Below are 27,793 nucleotides of genomic sequence, written 5' to 3'. Positions count from 1 at the left end.
TAATTTCATCCCAGAATCAATCCCAGTAATAGTTGATGGAATATAAAAAATCAACAGCAAAGAACACTAAATTCATATTGTCTAGTACCCATTCAAAAATTACCAGGCATGCTCTCTCTTTCCAGGAAAAGATGGTATAAACACACTTCTTCCTATTATTCCAACGCGATACAGCTTGAAACCCTGGGCATTATTTGTAAATCAAGCATAAGAAGACTGAAATGTGGAAAGAAGAAGGTAGACTTCCTTGGGATCCAAAAAACAACATGATAGTTGGTTAATTATGTGGATTTTCTTTTTGCTTAATATATCCCAGTTTGTGTGCTGGAGAAGCCAGCAAACCAAAAATACCAACAGACGCAGACAAACAAAAGCCCCAAGAAAAGCCTGCTCATTTTCTCTAGCCAAAGGACCCGGAGAGTGGCAGTCAAGCAAGGCAGGAAACTTTTAGACAACTACCACCGTATTCTAGTCAAACACTATGAAAAAAGACATAAGCCCCACGCCCTCCCTCAGAAAATGCTGAGTTGGGAGCCTAAAGACTTCCACCTTCACTTGACTGTAGTGAGGCCAGGCTGATCCTCGTTTCTGAGTCAGGACCCAGGAATATCATCACTGCCCAGCAATAATAAGCCCCTCTTCCCTCATGGTACTAGTGGAGGCTACATGGGGAAGGGAATTATTTAAGCAAAAACATTTACATTCATTTTCTATCTAAAAATGTTAACATCAATTTGGTATACAACAATGATTTCTACATTTGCAAAGTTGGGACATTCTACTGATATTCCTTGCCCTTTCATAATTTCATGATATTTTAAAAATTAAATCATATTAAAATAAATTTGTTTGAATTTTTATTAATAAATTATAATGTATGTAAAGAACAAAAATATCATACATATACAAATAAAAATTTAACCAATAGAAACAGACCCAGAAATGACACAGATGATAAAATTAGTAAAAGAGTATTTTAAAACAGGTATCATAAATATACTTCATATGTGCAAGAAAGTACACAATAGGATGAAAAGAGAGTTAAAAGATATTTTTAAAGACCCAGATGGAACTTCTAGAGAAAAGGAATACAATGTCTTAAATGAAAAATATACTCAATGGGATTAATGCACATTAGACACTGGAGAAGAAAATATTAGTGAACTTGAACACATAGCAGTAGAAACTATCAAAAGTAAAACACACAGAGAAAAAAGAATGAAAAAAATTAACAGAGCATCAGTGACTTGTGAAACAATATTGGGCTGTGTTCCATATGTTAAAACAAAAACCAAGGAAAGACAGGGAGGCAGATAATATTTCTCAAGAAATAATATTAATAAATAAAAAATATTTGAATGTGATTAAAGTTGTAAACCAACATATCTAAGAAGTTCAATGATGTCTAAGCAAAAGAAATGTAAGAAACAACACACCAGGTACAAAATAATCAAATTTTGAAAACAAGTAATCAAAAAAAATCCTAAAAGCAGGCAGAGGAAAAAGGTGCACTACATAGAGAGGAACAACCAAAAGAATGTAAATAGACCTCTCATCAGAAACTATGCAAGTTGGAATGCAATGGAGAGATATCTCTAAAATACTGAGAAAAACTGCCAGCCTAGAATTATAAACACAAAGAAAATACTTTTCAAAAATAAAGATGAAATAAAGAACTTTTCAGACTAACAGCAACTGAGTGAAATCATCACTAGCAGTACTGCACTACAAAAATGTTAAGGAAATTTCTTCAAGCAAAAGAAGAAAAAGAAGGAGAAAGAAGCAGCAGCAGTAGCTGCTGCCACCTGGAAATTTGGATCTAAACAGAGGAATGAAGAACAATGGAAATGACAAATATGTGATAAACGAATATAAAATACATTTACTCTTTTTTTTATTTTTTTATTTTTAGATGGAGTTTCGTTCTTGTTGCCCAGGCTGGAGTGCAATGGTGCCATCTGGGCTCACCGCAACCTCCACCTCCCGGGTTCATGTGATTCTCCTGCCTCAGCCTCCTGAGTAGCTGGGGTTACATGCACATGCTAACAAGCCCGGCTATATTTGTATTTTTAGTAGCAACAGGGTTTTGCCATTTTGGCCAGGCTCGTTTCAAACTCCCGACCTCAGGTGATCCACCTGCCTCAGCCTCCAAAAGTGCTGGGATTACAGGAATGAGCCATGGCACCCAGCCCATTTACTCATTTTTCTTGATCTATTTAAATAATAATTCATGTAAGAGAGAATGACTATGGCTAATGAGTTTAAAACAATAGTGAAAATAACATCTAGTATTTGATAGCACAACAGGGTGACTACAGTCAACAATAATTTATTGTACATTTTTAAATAACTAAAAGAGTACAATTGGATTGTTTGTAACACAAAGGATAAATGCTTGAGGTAGTGAATACCCCCTTTACCCTGATGTGATTATTATGCATTGTATGCCTGTATCAAAATATCTCATGTACCCCATAACCGTATGTGCCTACTATGTATCCACAAAAATTAAAAATAAACAAATAAGTATATATAATTAATGTTTATGTTAATATAATTAATATTATTAATTCCTATTAATATGATTCATATTTTAAAGAAAAAATAAAAATGAAGTATGAAATTTGTATGTAGAAATAATATAAATAATAAGAATAGTCCAAAGACTAGAAAGTACAAATGAAGTAGTGTTTTAAGATTCTTAGAATATGTGTAAAGTGATATGGGTAGAATGGGGTAAGTTAAAAATGTATACTGTAAACTCAAAAGCAACCACAAAAAAGAAAAATATATATTTAATAAGCTAATAAATAAATGTAATATAAAAAATCTGTTAACTCGAAAGAAGACAGAAAAAAATCTGTTAACTTGAAAGAAGACAGAAAAAGAGAACAAAGGAGCAGAATAGTAATAGATGTATTAAATAGAAAACAAATCCAACAAAAATGATGCAATAAATAAAAATGGTCTGAACATTCCAAATAAGAGGGAGAGATTGTTAAGTTAAATTTTAAAAAACAAGACCCAATTCTGCAATGTCTACAAGAAGGCCATTTTAAATATAAAGAATACAAATAAATAAAACAAAAGGAGGGGAAATATTACATACTATAAAACATTATATAAATAATACTCAATATCAATAACAGACAAAGAACATTTTGGAACAAAGATTACTTCCAGGGAACAATAGGGTTGCTTGTTTGTTTTTTTAATAGTAAAGAGGTCAATTAGTAAAGAGACCAGAATAATCTTAAATTTGTGTGCACCTAAAAAAACAGCTTCATAATACATGAAGCAAAATTGATAGACCTGAAAAGAGAAATAGAAAAACCCACAACTATAGTTGGAGATTTTGACATTCTTTTCTTCATAACTGACAAACAAGCAGAAAGAAAATCAGTAAAGATAGTAAAAAGTTAATCAATACTGTCAATGACCTAATTAATATTAATAGGATATTCCACCCTAAAGCTGAATACATATTCTTTCTAAGCATAAATAAAAAATTCATCAAGATATACCATATTCTAGGTCATAAAACAGGTCACAAATACTGTAAAATGATTAAAATCACAGAAAAATATGTTCTCTGGTCAAAACAGAATTAAAATGCAAACCAATGCACAAAAGGTATCTAGCATATTTGGAAAATCAACCACATACTTATAATTAACTAATGGACCAAAGAAGACATCACATGGGAAATTTTAAAATATTTTCTTTTTTTTTTTTTTTTCTTGAGACAGGGTCTCACTCTGTCACCCAGGCTGGGGTGCTGTGGCACAATCTTGGCTCACTGCAGTCTCAACCTCCCAGGCTCAAGTGATCCTCCAACCTCAGCCTCCCCAGTAGCTGAGACCACAGGTGTGCACCATCACTAATTTTTTGTAGAGATGGATTTTTGTCATATTACCCAGGCTGGTCTGGAACTCTTGGGCTCAAGGGATACACCCACTTCAGCCTCCCAAAATGCTTAGATTATGGCATAAACCACCACACCCAAACTTTTAACATATTTTAAACTGAATTAAAAAGACAACACAGAACATCAGAATTTGTCTGAAACGAAATAGTGCTTGCAGAGATGTTCAAAGTATTAAATACTTATAAAAGGAGAAAAGTCTCAAATCAATGATCTAAGCTTCCACCTTAGGAAACCAGAAAAGATGAAAAATAACAAATTAAACCAAAAGCAAACAGAAACAAAGAAATAGTAAAACCAAAAGCTGAAGGCAAGAGAGAGCATCACCACAGATCCTACAGACAATAAGACAAGTAATAAATATTATAAATGTGTGTTCTGAAAATTCCACAACTTAGATACAATAGAAATTCCCTCAAAAACACCAACTATCAAATCTTCCTCAAGAACGAATCTCCCTATATCTATTAAAGAAATTTACTTTGTAGAAAAAAATCTTTACCTCAAAAAAATTCCAGGATTAGCTGGCTTTGTAGTGAATTTTACAAATATAAGAAAGTAATAGCACAAATACTACACCCTCAAAATCATTTTATGAGAGCATAATTAACATAATATCAAAACTATAAGATGACTATGTGGTAAAGAATTTTGTCTTGCCCTAAGAGAGGTCTAGTTTTGTCCACAGCTCCTGGGAGTAACCTCTAAACCCTTGGAATTTACCAAGTGATAAAATTGTCTTTGTTTTCCATGATTGGCTCCTCAGACTACATCTAATAGCTTATGTTAATGAGATGACTCATAGTGGATCCATCAGACTGCGTATCAGCCCAGTCTCTAAGGACAGTGGGGCTAAATCAATCAATCATGCCTACATAATGAATTCTGGACATAGAAACTCAGGTGAATTTTCCTGGTTGCCAATACTTCACGTGTATTGTAACACATTGATCTGGGAAGGTTATGCGTCCTGAAGACAATAGAAGCTTCATGTTTAGAATTCTCCCAGACTGTGCCGTGCATGTCTCTTCCGTTGGATGATTTTAATGTATCCTTTCCCTGTAATAAACCGCAAATGTGAGTACAATCACTTTCAGTGAGTTCTGTGAGTCCTAGTGACTGTCAAATCTGAAGGTGATTTGGGGAAACCCTCGAACTTGCCATTGGTGTTAGATGTCTTGGGAAGACTTTGGGGTCAGGAGGCATTTTCCCTTAAACCTCAAAGTTTGACTAACTCCAGGTAACAACATTAGTAGAACAGTGCAAATCACTACTCCTCATAAGTGTATACGCAAAAATCTTAAACAAAATTTGAGAAAATAATCTTAAATATGTATGGTCAACTGATTTTCAATAAAGCTTTCAAGGCAATTAAATGGGGAAAGAAAAGTTTCTTCAACATAAAATACTAGAATTATTGGATAACCATATGCAGAAGGAAGGAAGGACCCTTACCTCACAACAATGAACTCAAGTTGTATCATATAATCTAATATATAAGCTAAAACTATCAAAAGTCTAGAAGAATACATATGGGAGAAAAATTTTGTGAACTTAGGTTAAGCAAATTTTTCTTTTAGGGTAGGAGATATAGAAAGTATAAACCATTTAAAAAATAACACATTGAGGCCAGGTGTGGTGGCTCGTGCCTGTAATCCCAGCATTATGGGAGGCCAAGGCAGGTAGGTCACTTGAGGCTAGGAGTTTGAGACCAGCCTGGCCAACATGGCAAAAACCCCATCTTTACCAAAAAATATGAAAATTAGCATGGTGGTGCACACCTGTAGTTCCTACTACTCAGGAGGCTGAGGCATGCGAATTGCTTCAAACCAGGAGGCAGAGGTTGCAGTGAGCCAAGATTTTGCCACTGAACTCCAGACTGGGGGAACATAGAGACTCTGTCTCAAAAAATAAAAATTAAAATTAACACATTGAACTTTATCAAAATTTAAAACTGCTTTTAAATTTTAAAGACAACATCAAGAAATGAAAAGATAAGCCACAGAATGGGAGAAAATATTTGCAATTCATATATCTAACAGAGCTTATCCTAGGACTATAAAGCAAGTTTCATATCAGAAAATTGATTATTATAAATCATTCATATTAATAGATTAAAGGAGATAAATCTTTGTGTATGCAGAAAAAGTAACAAAATTCAACATCCACTTGTGACTACTAAAGTAAAGAAAAAAGAAAGAGAAAACTTAGTCAATGAGGGACAGAATAGAACTTTCTAAACCTGATAAACGTATATTTTAAAAATCAGAGAGTAAGCATTATATTTAATAATAAAATGTTAAAAGTAATCTAAAGATACCTGCCATTACCATTGATTTTCACACTTTCATGGCTGTCCTAGCCAGTGCAGTAAGATAAAAAGAAAAGAGCAAAAGATAAAAAGAATTGGAAAAACAGAAAAAAAACTTATAATTACTCATGACTTTTATTTTCTTCGAGAAAATCCAAAGGCATCTACAAATAATTTTTATATTGGTGATGGCACAAACAATTTGGGGACAAAAAATCAGTACAAAAATTTCAAATGCAAATGTTTACACCAGCAACAATCAAAAATATAACTTTTTAATGTGTACGATAAAAATTAAAATAACGTATCAAGAAATAAATTCAACAAAATACAGGCATGCCTTTATGGATTAAATTATAAGGTTTTATTGAGAGATTTTAAAGATTCCTAAGCAAATAGACAGATACCCCTGTTGTTGAGTAGACCCTATCATGAATATGTATATTCTCCCAAAATTAATCTACAGAGAACTCAATTTGAATCCCAACAGGATGTGCCATTGTTGTTATTATTTTTGAAATTAAAGTTGATTTTATAATTTATTTGTAAGAACAAAAGCCCCCAAATAGCCACCAAGTTGGAGAGGAATGTTAAGCAAATGGATTTTAAGATTTACTATAAAGCTATATAATTAAGAACTGTAGTCTATATGTATGCACAGATAAATAGACCCATGAATGGAATAGAAAGCCCAGAAACAAATGCATGCAAAAATGGTTTGTAATGACGTATAATACATATGAAACTTCAGATCAGTGAGAAAAAGATGAGGTATTCCAAAGCTACTAGGCATTTTAGTTATTCTTGTCAAAAACTGTTATCTGCGGCCGGGCGCGGTGGCTCACGCTTGTAATCCCAGCACTTTGGGAGGCCGAGGCGGGTGGATCACGAGGTCCGGAGATCGAAAACATGGTGAAACCCCGTCTCTACTAAAAATACAAAAAAATATTAGCCGGGCGTGGTGGCGGGCGCCTGTAGTCCCAGCTACTCGGAGAGGCTGAGGCAGGAGAATGGCGGGAACCCGGGAGGCGGAGCTTGCAGTGAGCCGAGATTGCGCCACTGCACTCCAGCCTGGGCGACAGAGCGAGACTCCATCTCAAAAAAAAAAAAAAAACTGTTATCTGATTCCTACATCACACCATGCATATATCAAAAAGAAACAAATAGTTACTGGTTGATTGACAACCAATATGAAAGGCAAAAACATAAAGTCTTTAAAAGATAATATAAGAAAGCATCCTTATGACCTCAGGTAGAAAGTATTTCTTAAGCAAGACACAAAATGAATCTATAAAGAAAATATTGATAAATTCAGCTACATTAGAAAGAAAGATGTCCAGTCATTAAAAGTTACCATAGAGTAAAAACATAAACTCCAAGCTAAAAGAAGATATTTGTGACACATTATTAAAAAAACCTTATATAGAGAATATATAAAGAATCCTGCGGGCCAGGCATGGTGGCTCATTCCTGTAATCCCACCACTTCGGGAGGCCAAGGTGGAAGGATTACTTGAGGCCAGGAGTTTGAGACCAGCCTGGCCATTATGGCAAAATACCATCTCTACAAATATTTTTTTAATTTTGCCAGGTGATACGGTTAAGCTTTGTGTCCCCACCCAAATCTTATCTTGAATTGTAATCCCCATAAGCCCCATAATCCCTACATGTGAAGAGAGAGACCAGGTGGTGGTAATTGAATCATGGGGGCAATTTCCCCCATGCTATTCTCGTGATAGCGACTGAGTTCTCACAAGATCTGATGGTTTTATAAGGGGCTCTTCTCCCTTCACTCGGCACTTCTTCCTACTGACTTATGAAGAAGGTGCCTTTCTTCTCCTTCGCATTCCACCATGACTGTAAGTTTCCTGAGGCCTCCCCAGCCATGCTGAATTATGAGTCAATTAAACCTCTTTCCTTTATAAGTTACCCAGTCTCGTGCAGTTATTTATAGCCAAGTGTGGTGGTGTACACCTGTGGTCCAGCTACTCAGAACGCTAAGGCAGGAGGACCACTTGAGCCTTGGAGGTCAAGGCTGCAGTGAGCCATGATCATGCCATTGCACTCCAATCTGGACAACAGAGTGAGACCCTGTCTCAAAAAAACAAACAAACAACAACAACAACAACAAAAACTAAGAACCAAGAGAAAAAGACAACCCTAAATTAAAATGACTTAGTTCTTCATAGAAGAGAAAAAACGTGTGTGTGTGTGTGATTTCACACGTGCATATGTATATACACCAAAAAGTGTTCAACCTCACTACCTCGATAATCAGAGAAATAAAAATCACAATGCAACATTGTTTTATACCAATGAATTGAAAAAACTAAAATCAGACAACACAGTGTTAACAAAGTGTAGCTATATAATACATACTGCTGGAGGGCGTATAAATTGGTACATCTTTGGAAAACAGTTTGACATTACCTAATAAATTTGAACATGTGCCTACCTTATGATTCAGCGAGTCAATCCCTAAGAGTATACTTAGAAACTCTTGCACATGCATACTAGAGTATTCATACAAACATAGTCATAGCAGCCTTGCTCATAATTGTAAAACCGGAAATGGCTATAATACCAATCAATAGTACAATGGAAAAATAATTTATTATATTCACACAATGAAATAGTACACAGCAGTGAAAATAAATTAGTTACATATATTTACACCAACATAGATGAATCAAAAACATAACATTGAACAAAATAAGTTAGAGAAAATTTGTGCAATTTGTTTTCATTATGTAAATATCATCAATGGAGGCCAGGTGTGGTGGTTCACACCTGTAATCGCAGCATTTTGGGAGGCTGAGGCAGGCAAATCACTTGAGGTCAGGAGTTCCAGACCAGCCTGGCAAACATGGTGAAATCCCATCTCTGCCAAAAATACAAAAATTAGCCGGGTGCAGGGGCATGTGTCTGTAATCCCAGCTACTCGGGAGGTTGAGGCACGAGAATCGCTTGAACCAATATTGTGCCACTGCACTCCAGCCTGGGTGACAGCGAGACTCCATGTCAAAATAAATAAATAAATAAATAAATAAATATCATCAATGGATAAGCCTAAATCATATATTATTCATATAATAGGAAAACTATAAAGATAAAGAAAAGCAAGGAAAAAGTGAACACAATAACCATTTTCCTGTGACCATTGGGAGGAAAGGAGAGGTTGGGGGGAGAATGAATTCAGGAAGGGTCGGTCACAAGAGTAACATCAAGGCAATATTTTATGTCTTGACCTGGGTAATGAATTTGTGGTGGCTCTTCTTATTATTACTCTTTGCACTGGACATAAACTTTTGTGTATTCTTTTGTATGCAAAATAAATTTCACAATAAAAAATAAACCAAAAGTAAACAGCCCAAAACAGAATACATATTTTCAATAAGAAAACAATAGTGTGTGTATGCATGTGTGTTTATGTATATATGTTATGTGTATGTGTGTGTGTGTCACCCAACCAGACATTAAAACTTCTATAAAATCCTAACAATGAAAACTGTGGAAATAGGATAGGAATAGACAAAAAAACTAAAACAGATTATCTAAGAAGGAACATAGCCTAAAAACAGTCCCATGTATGTGTGGAACTTGTTATGTGATAGAGGGACATTGCAAATCTCTGGGGAAACGATTCAATAAATGGTACTCAGACAATAAATACACAAACAGAATGGTTAATTCATATTTGGAATAACTTATGTGTCTTCCCAGAGAGCAGAGAGTTAGTGATGAATGCCCCATCCTTGGAGTCAGGGGGTTGCATTTCAATCCCTCCTCCAAGTACCGAGAGTAATGGTCTGGGTCCCTTCACCTCCCTGTGACTCACTTCACTTAGCAGTAAAGTGGGGGTGATAGAATGATAGTCCTTGCCTCATGGCCTTGTTAAGTGAAGCAATCCACTTCTAGTATTTAAAGAAGTGCCTGCCCTTGGACAAATGCTTAATAAATGGCTAGCTCCCAACCTCATTTAACAGTAAGTTTCCAAAGTTACAGACTTAATGTGATAAGAGGTAAAAACAGGCTTTTAAAAATCATTATTGGTTACTTCTCTGTCTCAAGCAACTGACTTTGACTTTGAACAGCTTGAGAGTAGCAATTATGCCTATTCGACTTCACATATTCAGTACCTAACACAAAATTTGCCATGTAATGGATGCTCAAGAAGTAGACTTTGTGTTAATTTGAACTAAGAAGCAAAGAAAAAGTACCATTACTGAAAAAAGGGGAAAAAATGCCACCGCTTTTCACTACTGTGTGGAGAAAAACAAAGCAGTGTTTTAAAGGCCAAATTTAATGGATTCCCAAGGTTATGCTTCTGTGAACTTATGCTACTGTGGAAGAGGAATTAGAATCAGTCATTCCAAAATGTAAAATACCATGGAAGATAAAGACATAAAACAGAGTGTGCTTTAAGCGAATAGCCCAGTTAGCCAAACACCAGGGAGAACTTAAATCAGAATATACCTTTATGTGAGAACAAGGAGCAATGATTAATACTGAAAGGAAAAAGGAAAAAGCACCAAAAAAGTACAGCAATTATGCAGTAATGTGCTATCTCATAGAAAAATCACAAAAGAAAAATCTACAGTTAAATGCATCCATATAATTTATTTGTGAGATACTTGTAGATTTCCATAATTAACATAATCCCTATCAGCAAAAATCAAAACAGATGAAAAAATGTATATTGTCCATCTTCAAAGAATATCTGTGCCAAATTAGCAAATGTTACAGCAAAATAATGTTCAGGGTTGCTTAATTCTAATATTTTGAAAATCACTGATTTGTGGTTTCATCAAAATTCAATGTCTTGGAAGAAATGTGAGTTTCTTAGTGAATTAATTGATATCATTACTAAAAATATTGAAGAAAATCTATTTTATCTGAAATTCACATCATAGACATTCCTTCAGGTGACATAAAAAATTTCATAATCTTTCATTTTTTAAATGAGATATAAATCTACAATATATAAAAATTTATAGCAACATTTTCAAAACAGTTTGTCTTCTTTTAAAAATATATAGCCAAGCAGTTTAAATGTCAGGAGAACTATGGTGAGATATTTCCCTCTAAAAAGGTATATTTTCAATTTCATGACCAAAAAAGAGAATCTAAAAAGCTCTGTTGATTTTGCTTTTTCATGATCATTCCAGAAATGATGTACTGTATATCAAAACTACATCTTCCAAGCTATTACATTTCACCATCTGGTTAACCTTATCAGTAAAGCACTAGAAAACAAATTCCACACATTAGAATTTCATCCACCCTGCAGAGTTATCCTGACTATATAGAGTTGCCCAAAACTAAGAAAAATTATTATGAAGACCAGAAATGGGCTACATTAACTGTGCATGATTGGATTCAACTAGAAGAACTGAACCTATAACAAATCTTATCATGTAATGCTGGTGATAGTGACACAAATATAGACTAGAAAATGCTGGTTTACCTTTACCCAACACAGCATTAAGTCGACTGAAAATATATCCAGATACAGACACATTTAGATTTTTAGAGTTTTTAAAAATAAGTATGTTTGATCCACAAGGGTATCTTCATGTTCTATAACACTTCTCATACTCTTCTCTGTTTCTGAAACCAGACAGACTTGATGCAAAAATTATTAAGATTCTAGCATAGTGACAAAACTAACACCTCCATAAGTAACAGAATTCATGAAAATTAAGGACTGAATTTAGATTTAGGCCAAGAGCCTAAAACACTATTCAAAGTATGGTCCTAGGAAATACATATTTTAGCCTGAAGAATTTATAGAATGGTCCCAGAAGGTTTCACTGGTATTACATAGCAGCTAGCATCCCCATGCCTATACCCTTTTCATCTTTGCCTGGATTAAGTGCAGGCAGGAGGTGGCCTTACAACTGAAATTGTGGCATAAGAAAATTATTTGTGATCTAAAATATTATGAGGATAATTCTCAAAGAATGTAAGACTCGGTCAATATTCATGTTTACTTTGAAGAATGTAATGATTGTGGCTATGATTATCACTTTTGGTAGTTCAAAAGCTCTTTCATTTCTCTCCACACGTTAAGAAATCAGCTTGGAGTTTCACCCACAAGAGTATTGCATGCCACTTCTCACAGTTTTTCCTTTCATTCCCATAGAATGCCAAAAACTTTCAAAATGCATTACCATGCAAATGTCTTGGGTGCCTTTACTACACATTTATATTGCAAGGTAATCAATAAATTATTATTTCAATATTTATTGGAATCTCAGAATAAGAAAGAAGATAGATTACACAAATTCATATTCTGTGATTAATGGATGTTCCAGCAGAAGGCATACACTGATGGAGTAGGTCAGTATGCAGACTATATTACCGAATATTTCAACTCGGGCTGTAAATATAGTATCTGTTTCTCTTAGGGACTGTCACACTGAGTGCAGTATAAAAGGCAATAAATTTCAACAGATTAATTAACTCTTTGGTTACTGGGGCTGTGTGTCACCTATCCTGGCACCTAATAAAAATTCCTTTAATGCCAAGACATAAAGAAGGGCCTCTTTGGAAATGAGTTATTAACAGCATTTCGTGAATAGATGGAGAAATTGTAGCTGAGCCATTTAAGTGTCATAAAGTGCAGCAAAGGCTGCTGGAGGCCTCTGAGGGACGCCAGGCAATACCATAACAATCAAATCTGAGATGGAAGAGGGATTGAGCTGTCCACTCAGAATTTTTATATTGTCAAAGAGCAGCGAGGAAATAATGTGATCAAGAAGTGAATTAACCTTGTGTGTGAAAGAAAGGGGATGATCTGATGGAAAAGGCAGTAAAGTAAAAATCACTCCATAATGCCTACATTGCAGCAGAGCCATGAGGGGCCCCTAATGTCTGCAGGCTGTCAGAGAGCAGATCCAGACCTCTAAGTACTATAAACCCATTACCTGCATTAGCCTATAATTGGAATACATTTATTCATGCTTTTTTAGTTCTTCAGGGTCTCCGTGTTGTATACCCACAGAGCATTAATTCCAATAAACGTTCTATCTTTGCACACTCCTGAAAATGGCTATACAGGCTTGGGTGGAAATTAACATTCAGTGAGAGAGGAAGAAAGCGCTGCATATGTAGTACAAGGTTTATATCCATTATCCAGCTCGTACTATGTTGTTTAATTTAGCACCTGGGCTACTCCACCCAAATAATCTTCAGATGCTTTCTGATGAATGTCTAGATATCACATTTTTAATATTTTTCTATTTCAGTGTAAGAGCTCCAACAGGCAGAAGATAATAAATATCAAATACTAACCCATGTTTTTTACTAATGGTCAGATAACTATCTTTGAAACTGTAAATTTCATTTCATCTCTTGAGGTTGCACCTCAATATATGGCACTTTTTACAAAGGTCCACACATAACAATCCAAAAAGCATGTAGAAATAACAATAAAATTTAAATCAATAATTTCTTTCTGAAGATAATACTTCGGCCTAAGTTACTTAGGTGAATCAAACCCAGCAAACACTAGCAAGTAGGTGCCTCGGACATAAAGCATTTTCCCTGTACCAGCGCTGCTCTGAATACTTACATACGTTAACTTAGGTCACTTTGACAACTCTATGAGGCAGGTATTGTAATTATTATCTTCATTTTATTGATGCAGAAACTGGAGCACAGAGAGGTTAAGTAAATAACCCAAATACCCCAAGTTCACACAGCTGATTTAAAAATCTCTGTCTAGGGGTCTGGTTTCTCAGCCACTTTGCAAAATTGCCTTGCCAAAAAAATAGTTAACAGACCAAACATACAAATATTCTATTTGTACTCTACTAATTAAAGTTAGGTATGACTATGCATAGATGCATGTGCGTGTTGTTTGCAGGGGCTTTACTCTTTCCCCTGTCCCTCGTTCCTCCTGCATTATCAGTCATTCTCTCTCTATGGGAATGTTCCCACTGGCATAAGATGTGCTCTAATCTCTCCTACTCTTACTTCCATCTCCTTGACCCAACACCCCACTGTAGCAACCCTTGCTCCTTCCCAGGACAACTTCTCCAAGCAGTTGTATTCACACACTGTCTCTACTTCCTCATGTCCTATTCACTCATCAGCCCCTTAGGAATCTGCCTCTTCCCCCACCACCCCACAGAAACTGCTGTGCTAAATCCAAAGGACATTTTTATATCTTCATTCTGTTCAACCTTTTGGCAAATGGGAAACAATTACCACTCCCTCCTTCTTGGAAATTGCTCCCCTTGTGGCTTCCCTGGCAACATTACTTTCTGCCTTTCTTCCTCCTGCCCACTTTTCTGGTCTCCCTTCGCTGCCACCTCCTCCTTTCCCCAAGCTGGGGTATAGGGGTTCTTCAGAGCCTGGCTCTGGGCCTCCTCTGCCACTTTTCATCCACTCCCCCACAGTTGACTAATCTGCTACATGGATTCAAAACTCATCTTTTGGCTCACTATGCTTATGTCTTTACCTCCTCTTTTCATTCCAAATGTAAATATCCAACTGCTCCCTGACATTTCAATTTAGATGTCTGACAGACCTCTCAGATTTAACATATAGAATAGAACTCTTGACTGGAGGCGGTGGCCTACGCCTGTAACCCCAGCACTTTGGGAAGCCGAGGCGGTTGGATCACCTGAGGTCAGGAGTTCGAGACCAGCCTGGCCAACATGGTAAAACCCCATCTCTACTAAAAATACAAAAATTAGGCAGGCATGGTGGTGGGCACCTGTAATCCCAGCTACTTGGGAGGCTAAGGCAGGAGAATTGCTTGAACCCGGGAGGCAGAGGTTGCAGTGAGCTGAGATCGTGCCATTGCACTCCAGCCTGGTGCAGTACAATGAGACTGCACTGTCTCAAATGAGATAGACTGTGTCTCAAAATAATAATAATAAATAGAAATCTTAATTTTTCCACACAACTCTGGTCTTCCCACCAAAATAAAACAAAAAAAGATACTACATTCCATGCAGTTGCATAAGCCAGAAATCCAGGTCATCCTGGTCCTCTCTATTTCTTCTCATGCTTCACATCCAATCCGTTAGCATGTTCTGTTTATTCTGATCTGTGTCATTTGTCTGATATTTGTTGAAGGGTGGATATTTTATCCAGCTCTGACCACCAGGAATGAGGGGAAGATTTTCTTCATCTATGAAAAGACACAGGAGGAAATGCCTGTCTGGCCCAGGGGATGGCTGAAGCTGCTGCTGCTTTGTGGTTCTGTGAGGAGACATCATCAACATGACAAGAATAACAGAGCAGAAAGATGGTGAGGACCTGGGTATTGATTGGGCCACTGACTTGACCAGTGCTGCAGGTATACTACCTGTGCACCTCTTATTATGGGACAAAATAAACTCCTCATAACTTTAGTTGGCTCTTGTGTTATTTGAAGCCAGAAGCAAACTAAGTGCCAATTCTCTTCTGTATCATTTATCTGCATAATAAATTACCTCAACATTTAGTGGTTTAAAATGACAATAAATATCTCCCAGTTCCTTTGGGTCAGGAATTCAGAAGTGGCTTAGCTGGGTGGTCCTGGTTTGGGGGGTGTCTCATGAAGTTGTAGACACGATGTCAACCGGGGCTACAGTCAATGGAAGGCTTAACTGGAGCAGGTGGCTCTACTTCCACAATGGTTCATTCACATTCACAAATTAATGTTTGCTGTTGGCAGAGGCCTCAAGCTCCTTGCACGTGGGATTCTTCGCAGGCTGCTGCAAGTCCCCACAACACAGCAGCCAACTTTTCCCAGAATGAGAGATCCAACAGCAAGCGTGTCATGTATAAGCTATTCTTTTTAATGGCCTAACCTCAGAAATCACATAGCATCACTTCTACCACATTCTATTCACTAAGAAACAACCATTGAGTCCAGCCCAGATATAAGAGATGGACATTAGGTGCCATCTTAGGAAAGAATTTGCAGACGTTTTTACAATTTCCTTTTATTTTTTAATTGAAAAATAACTGTGCATACATACTCATGAGGTATACAGTGATGTTTCAATACATATAATGTATAGTGGTAATTATTTCAAAGCCACCACATATACCTTTTCCCACTGCATTCTAGTCCCAGTCATCTTCTTTCAGTTCCTAGAATTTGCTAAACTCCTTTTTACCTCCAAGTTCTTTCACATGTCCACACATCTGTCTGGGAGGTTTCCCTCCTGGCTGACCTTCCCTGAATACCTTGCTTTCCCCACCCCATTAATCTCTATCTTTGTCCCTTGCATGTTGCATGATGGAAGGGCCAGCTGTTGTCTAGTTTACCATTATATGCCCGATTCTTAACACAGTGTCTGGCAGGTAGCAGGCACTCAAAAAATAGTATGAATGAATGAATGAAAAAAGAATATAAGTATGCATCCACAAAATGTTTTTAGAGAGCTGCAAAAACCATTCAGCAAAATCATTCAGGCGAAAATGTCTAACATGATAAGGTGCTTAAGAAGTTTAATATCGAAAGTGACATTCTAGCTATCTTTTGAATATTTAAAGGGCTATCATTGGGGAAAAGATTAAATTTATCCTTTATTATTCACGGAGTAGAATTAGAATGAATGGTTAGAAATTATGGGAAAACAGTTTAGTTGAATAAAAGAAAGACCTTTCTAACAATTAGAGTTATCTAAAACACTGAAGCCAGTTCACTTACAAGACAGTAATTTTTCTATCATTGGAAATGTCCAAACATATATTATAAGACCACCTGCCTACCATGTCAGAGAAGAAATTCAGATATTGGATACCAAATGGACCAGATGGCCCTAGGCACCTCCTCCACTTATTTTTTTTTTTTTTTTTTGCATTCTAGGATTCTGTAATACAAGCCTTAACAAAATATACATTTGTCTCAGTTCATTTGTAGTTTTATAACAGAATGCTGAAGACTGGGTAATTTATAATAATAAAAGTTTATTTTATCATAGTTCTAGAGGCTGAGAAGTCCAAGATCAAGGCACTTGCAAAACCAGTATCTGGTGAGGCACCATTCCTCATTGATGACACTTGGCTACTACATCCTCACATGGGGGAAGATGGAAGGGAAAGACAGTCAGGTAGCTCTCTGAAGCCTCTTTTACAACGGCATTAATTCATTCATAAAGGCTACACCTTTGTGAATTAATCACTTCCCAAAGACTCTCATCTTTTAATACTGTCATATTGAGGATTCAGTTTCAACACAGAAATCCTGGGTGGGACAAAACATTCAAACCATAGCATATTTTAAAAGTTCTAACAACTTGGGGAACATAACAAAGAGATAAACATTCAAGAAACATTTAAGGAAAAAAAAAAGACTTCTCTCCATATTGTCATGCTTTGGGAAATCTTGTTTATGCAGAAAACAAAAAAAAATTGTAATGTTTCTATTTCTAATTATTATAATAATGTATTTATTTTTTAAATGTAAATATTGTCATATATTGATGTAATATAGGCACTGACCTCAGAAGAGCTAAAGAAATTTTAACTGAATGCTTAACTATAAGGCATATTTTCTGATTTCTCTGGTTTCTAGAAATAATAAACTACATAAGTTTTAGTTTCCACCCCTGCACTAATGCAATTTTTAAACCCTGCATTTAAAAAAAAGATTATTCTTTAAGAAATAACAGAAATATCCTTTAACAGGTGAATACACAAACAGTGGCACATCCTTGTTATGGAATTTTATTCAACAATAAAAAGGAATGAACAATCAAGCCAGCAAAAGACATATAGGAATTTTAAATGCATATCGCTAAGCCAAAAAAAAAAAAAAAAAAAAAGCCTATCTAAAAAGGATATATACTGTATGATTCCAACTATATGACCTTCTGAACAAGGCAAAACTATGGAAACAGTAAAAAGATCAGTTGTTGTCAAGGGTTCAGGGGAAGGAGGGATAAATAGGTGGGGCACAAGAAATTTTTAGGGCAACAAAACTATTTTGTACGATACTGTACTGATGAATACATGTCACTATACATTTGTCCAAACTTATAATGTAAAAGAGTGGACTCTAACATAAACTTCAGTTAATAATAATGGATCAGTATCGGTTCATCAATTTTAACAAATGTACCACACTCATGCAAGATGTTAATAATAGAGGAAAATAGATGAGAGGGAGTATATGAGAACTCTGTACTTTCTGCTCACACTTTGTGCAAACCACTACACAGGTTCCATATGATATATATATATATATATGTGCAATATATGTTTTATTACATATATAAATGATTGCAGTAATATTTAAGTACAAATTGTAAGAAACAAGTACTAAGGTATTTGAATCAGGCAGAGAAAGAGGCAATAATTAGGTGTAAAACAGTTGATCCAAACTTTGAAAGATTGTAGAATTTGGAGGAAAAAAAAAAAAAAAAAAACAGAAAAAAAAGATACAGTCTAAGCTAGTGAAACAAAACAAAGAAAGGCACAAAAGGGGAAACACTACTAGTAGGGGTACTTCTACCAATAATAATGAATATTATAAATATTCATATATGACACTGAAGAAATTGGCCTTGATTGGGCTTGTGATTTATTGATGAATTCAAAAAATAATTTAATTGACCAAGACACTGTGATGGGGTCACAATGTTTCCAGATGTTCCTAGTCATCAACTCTGCCCTCAAAAGGCTTGCTGGATGGCATGTGCTGCCACTCTTCAAAGTCATAAAGATGAGAATTCATGATTTCATAAAACAAAGAGTAAATCAAGGAAGTACGGTAAACATTTGGACAGCAGACTGCACAACTCTACCAACCCCCACTACTGCTAGTCAGGCAAAACTTGCTGGCTTAGGTGTCAGCACAGCAGCCCCACTCCTACCTGAACTCTGCCAGGTGACACAGTTCTGTGTTCTTCTGGGAAACACCTGGACAACAGTCCATGCTATTTCACCCACCCCTGCTGCTCCTAGCCAGACAAGACTTATTGGTATGGGTGGCACCCAAGCAGCGGAGGAGTCCCCGCTCCCAGAACACTGAGAGGAGTGAGACACGTGAATTCATGGGCCGATGGGGAACAAGATATGCCTCCTTCTGCAGGGCCAGTTGGGAAAAGGTATGGCCTGTCTGCCAGCCATGGCCTCTCCCTGAGGGAAAGAAATGTGAGTGTGGCACCAGTTATCAGAGGAGGCTCCTCCAAGGCTCTGGAGCAAACCTGTGAAGATGTCATTTCTCTCCCCCCATCATACAGCACTACTGAGAACGTGCTAAAGTACAGAAGAGCCACATGACTGTGTAACAGCCTATCTGCCAGCCTTCACTATTAAGTGCCATCTACTGGATCACAGCCCAAATTATAATGCCAAAAATATTTTGCCAGTATACAGTGCCTGTGAAACCCTAGGCAAAAATCCAGCCACAAATAAAGATCCTATATAGAGTCTTGGCACTCTGAAAGTACCTAGAAATGAAGCCAACTGACTATATTTATCTTACATCACAGTTAAAGGAACACCAGCTCTCTCAGATGAGAAAGAATAAATGCAAGACATTCTGGCTTTTTCCAGCAACTGAAAAGGCCAGAGTGTCCCCTTACCTCCAAACAAATGCACTAGTGTCCCAGCAATGGTTCTTAACCAGACTGAAATTATTGTAACGACAGAGATAGAATTCAGAATCTGAATGGCAAGGAAGCTAATCGAGACCCAGGAAAAAGTTGAAAAACAATCCAAGAAATCCAGTAAAATGATTCAAGACCTGAGAGGTAAAATAGTCATTTTTAAGAGAGAACCAAACTGAACTTCTGGAATTAAAGAACTCTCTACAAAAATTTCATAATATAGTCAGAAACATTAATGACAGAATAGACCAAGCTGACAAAAGAATTTCAGAGCTCAAAAACCAGCTCTTCAAGTCAACTCAGTCAGACAAAAATACAGAAAAAGGAACTTCAAAAAATGAACAAAACCTCCGATAAATATGAGATTATATAAAGAGACCGAATCTATGACTCATTGACATTTCTGAGAGAGAAGAGGGAGTAAACAACTTGACAAACATATTTAAGGATATAGTCCATGAAAATTTCCTCAGTCTCACTAGAGGGGTGGACACGCAAATTCAAGAAATACAGAGAACCCCTGTGAGCTACTGTTCAAGATGACCATCTCCAAGATACATAGTCATAAGATTCGCCAAGGTCAATGCAAAAGAGAAAATCTTAAAGGCATCTAGAGAGAAAGGTCAGGTCACTTATAAAGAGAATCTCGGCTGGGCACAGTGGCTCACGCCTGTAATCCCAGCACTTTCGGAGGCTGAGGCAGGTGGATTGCCTGAGCTCAGGGGTTTGAGACCAGCCTGGGCAACGTGGCAAAACCCTGTCTCTACTAAAAATACAAAAATTAGCTGGGTATGGTGGCACATGCCTGTAATCCCAGCTGCTTGGGAGGCTGAGGCAGGAGAATTGCTTGAACCCAGGAGGCAAAGTTTGCAGTGAGCTGAGATCATGTCACTGTACCCCAGCATGGGTGACAAAGCAAGACTCTGTCTCAAAACAAACAAACAAACAGAGAATCTCAGGAAACCATCAGCAGGCATCTCAGCAGAAGCCTTATAAGCCAGAAAGGAAACAACCTCAAAGAAAAGAAATTCCAGCCAAAAGAATTTCATATCCCTCCAAACTAAGCTTAAGAAGCAAAGGAGAAATAAAATTCTTCTCACAAAAGCAAACATTAAGGGAATTCATTGCCACCAGACCAACCTTACGAGAGATCCTTAAGGGAGTGCTAAACATGGAAATGAAAGATTGATACCTGCCAGCACAAAAACACACTCAAGTACATAGCCCACAGAAAATACAAAGCAATTACACAACCAAGTCTACAAAACAACCAGCTAACAACATAATGACAGAATCATAACCTTACATACCAATACTAATCCTCAATGTAAATGGTCTAAATGTCCCACTTCAAAGGCATAGGGTGGCAAAGTAGATAAAAACACAAGGCCCAAAGTAAAGGGAGAAAGATCTACCATGCAAACAGAAAACAAAAAAGAGCCGGAATCACTATATTTACATCACATAAAACAGACTTTAAATCAATAACAATCAGGAAGCCCAAAGAAGGGCATTACAAAATCATAAAGGATTCCAGTCAAAAAGAAGATTTAACTATCCTAAATATATATCCACCAAACACTGGAGCACCGAGATTCATAAAAAAATTATCTTCTTGACCTATAAAAAGACTTGACCAGTCACAGAATAATATTAGGTGACTTTAACACTATTTGACAGCATTGGACAGATCATTGAGGCAGAAAACTAACAAAAAAATTCTGGTCATAAACCTGACACTTGAACAACTGGACCTAATAGACATCTGCAGAATACTCCACCCCCAAACCACAGAATATATATTCTTCTCATCTGCACACAGAACATATTCTAAGAATGACCACATACTTGGTCATAAAGCAAGTCTTGACCTCCAAAAAAATTGAAATCATACCAAGCACACTCTCGGATTAGTGCAACAAAAATAGAAATCAATACCAAGAATATCTCTCAAAACTACACAAAAACATGAAAGTTAAACAAACTTCTCCTGAATAACTCTTGGATGAACAATGAAATCAAGGCAGAAATAAAAAACATTATTCAAAATTAATGAAAACCAAGACACAACTTACCATTATCTTTGGGGTGCAGCTAAAGCAGTGTTAAGAGGAAGATTTAGTGCTAAACACCTTCATCAAGAAGTAGAAAGAGGCTGGGCATGGTGGCTCAGGCCTGTAATCCCAGCACTTTGGGAGGCTGAGGCAGGTTGATCACTTGAGGTCAGGAGTTCAAGACCAGCCTGGCCAACATGGTGAAACCCCGTCTCTACTAGAAATACAAAAATTACCTGAGCATGGCAGCAGGTGCCTGTAATCGCAGCTACTCGGGAGGCTGAGGAAGGAGAATCACTTGAATCCAAGAGGCAGAGGTCGCAGTGAGCCAAGAGCATGCCACTCCATTCCAGCCTGGGCAACAGAGGGAGACTGTCTCAAAAAAAAAAAAAAAGAAGAAGTTAGAAAGATCTCAAATTAATGATCTAAAATCACATCTAAAGGAACTGGAAAAAAAAAAAAGGAAAAACCAATTCCAACGCTAGAAGAAGAAAATAACTAAAAATCATAATCAGAAAAGAACTACACAAAATTGGGATGCAAAAGTCCATACAAAAGATCAATGAAATTAAGTTTGTAATTCAAAAGAATAAACAAGATTCAAAGACTGTTAGCTAGATTAACTAAGAAAAAAACAGAGAAGATCCAAATAAGTGCAATCAGAAATGAAAAGACTGATCCCACAGAAATACAAAAGATCTTCAGAGACTATTATGAACATCTCTACTCACACAAATTAGAAAATCTAGAGGAAATGGATAAATTCTTGAAAACATACAACCTTCAAAGACTGAACAAGGGAGAAAGTGAAAAAACATGAACAGACCAATAACAAACTCCAAAATTGAATCAGTAATAAAAACCTAACAGCCAACAAAAGCCCTAGAACAGATGGATTCACAGCCAAATTCTACAAGACAGACACATAACTGGTACCAATCCTACTAAAACTATTCTAAAACATCAAATACGAGGGGCTCCTCCCTAACTCATTCTATGAAGCCAGTATCATCCTCATGCCAAAATCTGTCAATTTTCATCTGAAAATCTGAAATTTCATCTGAAATTTCATCAAATTTCAATCTGTCTTTTCATCTGTCAATGAAAAAAAAAAACTTGAAGCCAATAACCCTGACAAACATAGATGTGAAAAACCTCAACAAAATACTAGCAAACTGAATCTAGCAGCACATCAAAAAGCTAATTCACAACCAGGCATGGTGGCTCACACCTGTAATCCCAGTACTTTGGGAGGCCAAGGTGGGCAGATCACTTGAGGTCAGGTGTTCAAGACAAACTTGGCCAACATGATGAAACCCTGTCTCTACTAAAAATACAAAAAATTAGCCAGGGGTGGTGGTGTGTGCCTGTTATCCCAGCTACTCAGGAGGCTGAGGTGGGAGGATTGCTTGAGCCCAGGAGGCAGGAGGATTGCTTGAGCCCAGGAGGCAGAGGTTGAGGTGAGCCAAGATTGCACCACTGCACTCCAGGCTGGTTGACAGAGCAAGACCCTGTTTCCAGAAGAAAAAAAAAAAAGTGAATTCACCAGGATAAAGTAGGCTTTATTTCTGGTTTGCAAGGTTGGTTCAACAGACGCAAATCAATAAATGTGATTCATCACATAAACAGAAAAGCAGAAACCCTATGATCATCTCAATAGATATATTAAAAGATTTTGATAAAACTCAACATCCCTTCATTATAAAAACCCTCCACAGACAAGGCATTTAAGGAATATACCTCAAAATAATAAGAGCCAACTATGACAGACTCACAGCCAGCATCATACTGAACGGGAAAAAGCCGGAATCATTCCCCTTGAGAACTGGAACAAGACAAATATACCTACTCTCTCTACTCCCATTCAACATAGTACTGGAAGTCCTAGTCAGAGCAATCAAGCAAGATAAAGAAATAAAAGGCATCCAAGTAGGAAAAGAAGTCGCCAAACTATCTCTGTTCACTGACAACATGATTCTATACTTGTAAAACCCTGAATACTCCATCAAAAGAGTCCTAGAACTGACAAACAACTTTAATAAAGTTTCAGGGTACAAAATCAATGTAGAAAAATCAGTAGCATTTCCATACACCAATAATGTCCAGGCACAGAGTCAAATCAAGAACACAATTCCACTTAACAATAGCCACTAAGAAAATGAAATACCTTGGAATACAGCTAACCAAGGAAGTGAAAGATCTCTACAAGGAGAACTACAAAACATTGCTGATAGAAATCAGAGACAACACAGACAAATGTAAAAACATTCCATGCTCATAGACTGGAAGAATCAACATTGTTAAAATAGCCATATTGCCCAAAGCAATTTACAGATTCAGTGCTATTCCCATTAAACTACCAATGTCATTGTTCATAGAATTAGAAAAAACTATTCCAAAATGGAAACAAAAAGGAGGCTGAATAGCCAAAGCAATCCTAAGCAAAAAGAACAAAGCCAAAGGCATCACACTACCTGACTTCAAACTACACTATAAGGCTACAGTAACCAAACGGCACGGTACTTGTACAAAAACAGACCCATAGACGAATGGAACAGAATAGGGAACTCAGAAATAAACTACACACCTATAACCTTCTGATCTTCAACAAGGCCAACCAAAACAAGCAATATGGAAAGGAATCTGTATTTAATAAATGGTGCTGGAATAACTGGCTAGAAATATGCAGAAGAATGAAACTGGACCCATACATTTCACTATATACAAAAATTAACCAAAATGTATTACAGATTTAAATATAAGACCTCAAACTATTAAAACCCTAGAAGAAAACCTAGGAAATATCCTTCTTGGCACAGGACTTAGCAAAGAACTTTTGACTAAGTCCCCAAAAGCAATTGCAAAAAAAAAAAAAAAAAAAAAATTGATGAGTTGGACTTAATTGAACTAAAGAGCTTCTGTACAGCCAAAAGAAACTATCAACAGAGTAAAGAGACAACCTACAGCATGGGAGAAAACATTCACAAACTACATATCCAACAAAGGTCTAATAATAAGAATCTATAAGGAACTTAAACAAATCAACAAGCAAAAACCAAATAGCCCCATTAAAAAAAATGGGCAAAGGACATAACAGACAATTCTCAAAAGAAAACATATAAGCAACAACAAACAGATGAAAAAATGATGATCATCACCAATCATCAGACAAGTACAAACTAAAACCACAATGAGATACCTACTCACACCAGTCAGAATGGTTATTATTAAAAAGTTAAAAAACAACACTTGCTGGCATGGCTGTGGAGAAAAGGGAATGCTTATACACTGTTAGTGGGGATGTAGATTAGTTCAACCATTGTGGAAAGCAGCTTGGAGATTTCTCAAACAACTTAAAATAGAGCTACCATCTGACCCAGCAATCCCATTACTGAGCATAAACCCACGGAAAATTAGATCATTATGCCAAAAAGACATATGCATTTGTATGTTCATAGTCACGCTATCCACAATAGCAAAGACCTGGAATCAATCCAGGCGCCCATCAATGGTGGGTTGGATAAAGAAAATGTGGTATATGATATACATCATGGAATTTCATGTAGACATAAAAAAGAACAAAATCATATCCTTTGCAGCAACGTAGATGGAGTTGGAGGCCATAATCCTAAGCCAATTAATGCTGGAACAGAAAACCAAATATCACCTGTTGTCACTTGTATGTGGGAGCTAAATATTGAGCACATCATAAACATGGGAACAATGTACACTGTGGATTACTAGAGTTGGCAGGGGATGTGGATTGAAAAACTAACTCTTATGTACTATGCTCACTACCTGAGTACAATATACCCATGTAACAAACCTGCACATGTACCCCCTGTATCTAAAATAAAAGCTGAAAAGAAACTAATCATCCCTGACAAAGACTTTCTTGTTCTACTACTCACTATATATGCATTAAGATTGACATATACAGCTATGTGCTCTTAATGGGGAAAATTGTTTCTGCTTGGACTGTTTCCTTCAGCATGAAATGGTGCTGTTTGGGTCTGAAATGTTTCATCCACTTTTATTTCTATTCTACTTATTTGTTGGTATGTAACCATTCCAATCTCAGCCTACAGGTGTAAGTAGCTATTGACATGGGTGCTCACTTTGTATTGCTCCTTCTATAGGGAATTGCACGACCAAGAAGGAGCAGTTTTAGCCATTAATAGCCCCAAGATTTGACAAGGCCTGATAAGGAGCACTCGTCTGGAGTAGGGTGTCTGAGGGTTAAGAACCCTAAATGGTTATCTAGTTCATTTCTATGATACAGAGATCCCTTTTACAATAATGTCTCAGAAAAGTGACTATTCTTTTGTCTACTCTGTACTTCACAAGACAACCCATTCCATTTTGGAAAATTACTATGCTTAAAGTCAGGGGAACAAGAAATTATGTATTCTATATCTCAGTTTAGTTCTAGCTATGCCTTCCAGAGGCACATAAGTCTAATTTCTTTTTATCTAATGGACATTAAATTACTTGAGGACAATAATTGCACGCTCATTTCTTTCAATGATTCTTCATTACATTATAGTTTCTGGATCCTAGGATAACATAGTCATTCTGTTGTGAATAGAAATTTGGGTTTGGAAGCCTACAGTTTAAACTTATACCATGCCTACAAACATTTGGCCTTTGCTTCCCTTCCCCACAATCAATTTGAAAGGAAAAGTTGATTATACTGAATATGTCATGACTAAATACATGATGATTAAATAGACCAAAAAAAATACAGATATAAATGTATGTGAATAAAATATAAATGTAAGAATAACAGCTATAAATACAAATATATATGAATAGACCACCAAAAAGTTGTATATTTTATACAGCCTAAGCTCCTGTTTTGGCTGAATCTAGTTTTTTCAACTATAAAATCTAAGAAATCTCTATTATATATCATTAGATTTAAAAAGGCAGATTCTGAAAATCATGTATTATGTTAATATTTTAATTTTTTAAAATATAAATAAAATATAAATTAAAAATATAAAGAAAATATGTTTGTGTGTGGATATAATTATTATGGATATAATATTGCTGGAAATATATTAAGATACTGGTAACAAAATTAGTTGCCTGAGAAGAGGGGAAGTTGGTGAATGAATAAGGCCAAGGGTGTGTAATCAAGTTTACAGAAGCTTTTGCAACTTTTGAATTCTTTTTTTTTTTTTTTTATTATACTTTAGGTTTTAGGGTACATGTGCACAATGTGCAGGTTTGTTACATATGTATCCATGTGCCATGTTGATTTCCTGCACCCATTAACTCGTCATTTAGCATTAGGTATATCTCCTAATGCTGTCCCTCCCCCCTCCCCCCACCCCACAACAGTCCCCGGAGTGTGATGTTCCCCTTCCTGTGTCCATGAGTTCTCATTGTTCAATTCTCACCTATGAGTGAGAACATGCGGTGTTTGGTTTTTTGTCCTTGCGATAGTTTACTGAGAATGATGTTTTCCAGTTTCATCTATGTCCCTACAAAGGACACGAACTCATCATTTTTTATGGCTGCATAGTATTCCATGGTGTATATGTGCCACATTTTCTTAATCCAGTCTATTGTTGTTGGACATTTGGGTTGGTTCCAAGTCTTTGCTATTGTGAATAGTGCCACAATACACATACGTGTGCATGTGTCTTTATAGCAGCATGATTTATAGTCCTTTGGGTATATACCCAGTAATGGGATGGCTGGGTCAAATGGTATTTCTAGTTCTAGATCCCTGAGGAATCGCCACACTGACTTCCACAATGGTTGAACTAGTTTACAGTCCCACCAACAGTGTAAAAGTGTTCCTATTTCTCCACATCCTCTCCAGCACCTGTTGTTTCCTGATTTTTTAATGATGGCCATTCTAACTGGTGTGAGATGGTATCTCACTGTGGTTTTGTTTGCATTTCTCTGATGGCCAGTGATGATGAGCATTT

The 27,793-nt window shown here is 36.5% G+C and overlaps 1 long non-coding RNA gene across 1 annotated transcript in view; it reads right to left on the bottom strand.

The window, feature by feature from the left end:
* LOC131382083 (uncharacterized) overlaps window positions 1-27,793 on the bottom strand; it is a 335,812-nt gene that overhangs the window by 283,254 nt on the left and 24,765 nt on the right. The window contains exon 3 of the long non-coding RNA XR_009211255.1: window positions 22,088-22,223. This is a non-coding gene — a long non-coding RNA (uncharacterized LOC131382083). The remainder of the gene's footprint in view (window positions 1-22,087; window positions 22,224-27,793) is intronic.

This window comes from Hylobates moloch, unplaced genomic scaffold (genome assembly GCF_009828535.3).
Source record: "Hylobates moloch isolate HMO894 unplaced genomic scaffold, HMol_V3 SCAFFOLD_20, whole genome shotgun sequence".
In the NCBI taxonomy this organism is placed as follows: domain Eukaryota; kingdom Metazoa; phylum Chordata; class Mammalia; order Primates; family Hylobatidae; genus Hylobates; species Hylobates moloch.
Note: the sequence above shows the minus strand (reverse complement) of the source record. Positions and strands in the feature narration are given on the sequence as shown.